General features: G+C 39.4%; 1 pseudogene across 1 annotated transcript; it reads left to right on the forward strand.

The window, feature by feature from the left end:
- Nucleotides 1-2,179: 2,179 nt before the first annotated feature.
- On the forward strand, nt 2,180-3,907 carry LOC103747280 (annotated as a pseudogene). Its single transcript, XR_001872835.1, has one exon. The product of XR_001872835.1 is annotated as a bifunctional 3'-phosphoadenosine 5'-phosphosulfate synthase 1 pseudogene (transcript).
- The last annotated feature ends 783 nt before the right edge of the window (nt 3,908-4,690 follow it).

The raw sequence follows: 4,690 nt of genomic DNA on the forward strand, positions 1-4,690 counted from the left end.
AATTGGACCAGGGACACATGGATAGTCATACAAATAGAGACAGCTTTATGAAGAAAAGAAAGGCACTCCCACTCCCAAGAACAAAAGTCAGCTAATGAGCTGGGACAAGTCTATTTCAAGAACCTTGGGCCCTGTGAGTTTTGATTCCTTATTTATATCACACCTGCCTTTGCCCAGAGCTCTCATAGGGTTTTCTTAGGCACACTGTTTTGTTACATGTAGCCCTGTAGTCAGAGGAGAGCTTTCCAGCCTTCCTCTGACAACTCGCTTTTTTCATATGTTGATCTTGATGTTATATTTTTTCTACCCCTATACTCCTGCCACCTCCTTCCACCATGATTTCCCTGTCATGATGGAGTGTACCCTTCCTCCCTAAGTTGCTTTTGCCAGGTATTTTATCACAGCAATGAGACAAATAACTAATTAATACAAGTTACAAATTGATGTTTTTTTCATATATACATAGGGGTTTTTGGACATAGGATTTGCATTTGCATTTGCTTTCCAGATTTACAAGGATTTGCATTTGCTTTCAGGATTTAAATGGATTTTTTTCTCCAGTGAACATCAGTGGTGAGTAAACCACTTTTAGTCATGACTAATGGGATTGGCCATGGGAAAAAAGTAAATATCAGAGAGCTTTGAAATCTATGAAACACAACAAAAACATATAGCACTCTATTTTGAAATGCACTGAGATACTGGTTATCACTTTGCAAATAATTTCAATGTCATTTACAAAATAAAACAAAAATGCATTTTTTTTCAGTTGTTGCTATTTATTGGCATCAGTCTCAGAAAAATGAAACTAGCATTCTGAGATATTTATCATTTATGAAGTTACAAGATGAACCATGCCCAATTAAATGAACCTTTAAGCTATAGTTGGCCTAATACCCTTTGTATAAATCTGACACTTCTAATATAGCTTATCTACAAAACCAATTTCTTACTCTGTACTCTTTAAAATAAATACCCATTACATCATTTAGATAATTTCTACCATGTGAAAAGCAATAAGTCATTTAGAATACAATTCTGACTAGAAATGTCAGAGAAGTACTTATCATAGGTCAAGGGTCAATGCTTTCCAGACAAAAACCACTAGGAACATGTCTGTAGTTGAATAAGTGGGTTTATTATTCATTGCAGAGAGGAAGAAGGCATGCTTTAAGGAGCTGTAGTTATTTGGACATTGAATGTGTAAAAGGCCTCCAGAGGTTCAAGTGTAAAGGGCTTGGTCCCAGGGAGAACAGAGAGGAAGGTTCTTAGAGCATTGGAGTTCCTGCTCTCAGAGGGAATTGTGAGATGAGGCTCCTTCCAGGCTTTGTTCCCTGGATAATGAGGGAAGTGATTTTCTCTGCTATTATGATGTCCTGACTTCACCAGAGGCCAATGCAACAGGATTATTAGATTCTGCACTGAAACCCCCAGAACCATTAGCCAAACTAATCTTTTCTATAAGTTTCAATAAAACTCTCCCACCCCATCCACTCTTCCCAGTGTTCAGTGGGAAATGACTTGTTCAAATTCACTTCTGTAGTTGAGAAGTTGAATGCCCTCAAAGGATTTGTGTTTAGGAGACTTGGTCCCCAGGATGTGGTAATGACTTTTACTCAACCTGAGAACCAAAAAATTAATCTTATCTAAATTTGTTTGTAGTGTAAACAAATCTACTAGGCTTTGAGTGCCTCTTGTAACCAAAACATAACTTTAATCCCTCATGACCCTTACTTGCACTGGACCTATAATAGTGTGTGTATGGATATGTGTATATGGTAAATATCAAAAGCACTGCAAACAGTGATTATTCATTGGAAACAACGAAGGTATGAAGTTTATTCCATTTGTGTTAAAAAAATAGCTGGAATTAAATTGATAACATCTGGTTTTATGTGTGTATTGAGTTAGGTCTAGGGATTATTAAGGGAAAAAAACTATCTTATCAGACCTTTATCAAGGTCTGACTTTTACTTCTCCATTTCATGCTGGATACACTATTTCAATAAATCAAAAAGTGAGCCCTTTTCTGGAGTACAGTTCCTAAGGAACTCTAAGGGAACAGGTTCTGAGCAGTTCAGGTCCACTCTTGGCTTTAAAATGGTTGCTGAGAGTCAGGCTGCTTTTATTAAGGCACGACCATAATGTGGTTTGGCATAGTAAATGCTGCACCAGGAAAATGGTGTTGAAGATGGTGCAGAAACTTAAGAGGCAAGCCCTAAAGAAAAGTCCTTACATCACTAGGGCCTCTGCTCCCAGAAGGGGGTACTACTCTGCTAGAGGGAATTCTCAAGAGAATGATTTGGATGGCTACAATATCCATCAAGGTCTCAATAAAAACCTTGGCTTCAGTCCTGAAGACAGAGAGGAGACTGCACCACGTCACAGAGGTTGCTAAGCTGTTTGCTGATGCTGGTTTAGTGTGCATCACAAGTTTTATCACCTTATACATAGGATTGAACAAATTTGCAAGGCAAATTCATGAGTGTGCAAGCTTACATTTTTTTGAGGTATTTGTTGATGCTCCCCTGCATGTTTATGAACAAAGGGATGTCAAAGGACTCTACAAGAAAGTGCAAGCAGGAGAAATTAAAGGTTTCACTGGGATGGATTCTGAGTATGAAAAACCAGAGGCCCCTGAGTTGGTGCTGAACACTGACTCCTGTGACATTAATGACTGTGTCCAGCAAGTGGTGGAGTGTCTACAGGAACGGGACATCATCCTTGTGGATGCCTCTTACAAAGTAAAGAACTGTATGTGCCAGAAAAAAAACTCCATTTGTTAAAAACCAATGCAGAAGCATTTCAGCACTGAAGATAAATAAAGTGGATATGCAGCGCGTGCAGGTTTTGGCAGAAGGTTGGGCGAGTCCTCTGAATGGCTTCATGACAGAGAGAGGGAGTACTTGCAGTGCTTTAATTTTGATTGCCTTCTGGATGGGGGTGTCATTAACTTGTCAGTGCCTATAGTTCCGACAGCTACACACGAGGACAAAGACTGGATAACTGCACAGCATTTGCTCTGATGTATGAGGGCAGCCGTGTGGCTATTCTCCAAAATCCAGATTTTTTTTGAGCACAGAAAAGAGGAGCTTTGTGCCAGACAGTGGGGAACGACATGCAAGAACCACCCACACATTAAGATGGTTATGGAACAAGGAGATTGGCTGATTGGAGGAGATCTTCAAGTCCTGGACCGAATTTACTGGAATGATGGTCTTGATCAGTATCATCTTACTCCAACTGAACTGAAGCAGAAGTTTAAAGATATGAATGCTGACTCTGTGTCTGCATTTCAGTTGCACAACCCAGTGCACAATGGACATACTATGTTAATGCAGGACACCCACAACAGCTTCTAGAGAGGAGCTACCAGCACCCTGTTCTCCTCCTTCACCCTCTTGGTGGCTGGACAAAAGATGATGACGTCCCTTTGACGTGGTGTATGAAGTAGCATGATGTGGTGCTGGAGGAGGAATCTTGAATTCGGAAACGACAGCGGTAGCCATCTTCCCGTCTTCCATGATGTATACTGGGCCAACTGAAGTCCAGTGGCACTGCAAAACACACATGGTTGCATGAGGCAGTTTTTGTATTATTGGACGAGACCCTGCTGGCATGCCCCATCCAGAATCAGGGAAGGACCTGTACGATCCGACCCATGGTGCCAAGGTGCTGACGGTGGCCCCTCGTCCAACCACCTTGTAAATGTTCCCTTTAGAGTTGCAAAATACAAGAAGCAGCGAATCGACCACTAGACTCTGAACACTGTGAAGACTCTGAATTCATTTTGGGAACAAGAATGCACAAACTTGCTCGTGAAGGTCAGAAGCCCCCTGAGGGTTTCATGGCTCCTAAAGCCTGGAGAGTGATGACAGAATACTACAAGTCCTTGGAGAAAGCTTAAGCTGCTGAGCTGATCACTAAGGTGGTCACTCCACCTGGGTCTTGTGGAGGGGACCACTCAGTCATCCCATCACTTCTTTGTGGTTGTGTCTTCTGCACACACTTCAAAAACAGACTATTTTGCTTTTCTTGCCTCAATTTTTGTGTGCCTTTGAGTTCTCTTTTGAACTAGTATAACACACTGCCGGTTTTAATGTACCTTTTCCACTTACTATCATTAATAATCATATAGTATGATTTTGAAATCTTGTCTTTTTATATTGTATTTATGTTCTGACTTAGGATTTTTTCCAAGCTGTTAAAATAGTTTTAATCATTAATTTACACATTGAATTGGCTTTTCATCCCTTAAGAAAGAAAAATCACTAAGACAAACTTAGGCCTTGCTTTGAAATTTTACAAATTTTACAAGACATCTATAGCAATTAGTGTTTTGTTTTTGTTTTCCACTGAAAATGTACACTGTTTCCTCTCTACCCCAAATCTGCTATTGCCCTTTAGCCTCCTGTCTGCTAAGGTATCCATATGTCTAAGTGTTGAATTAACTTCTTTATTCAATAAAATTAAAAATTTTGGCTTCTTAAAAAAATAACTTTGAGATTAGAAATGCATGTGCAAACATCCAATGTCAATTGCATTGAAAAAGAATTTTTCTATATGAAACTGTGTATTTTAATAATGAAATGGAAATCTTTTTAAAGGTTAAAACATCATTTAATTTATGTCTTATAGGGTTTATACTGAGTACAATATTGTATAACTGTAATAATTCAACTGTAAACCT

The sequence above is a fragment of the Nannospalax galili genome, unplaced genomic scaffold (genome assembly GCF_000622305.1).
Source record: "Nannospalax galili isolate Female #2095 unplaced genomic scaffold, S.galili_v1.0 scaffold384, whole genome shotgun sequence".
NCBI classification, from domain to species: Eukaryota; Metazoa; Chordata; class Mammalia; order Rodentia; family Spalacidae; genus Nannospalax; species Nannospalax galili.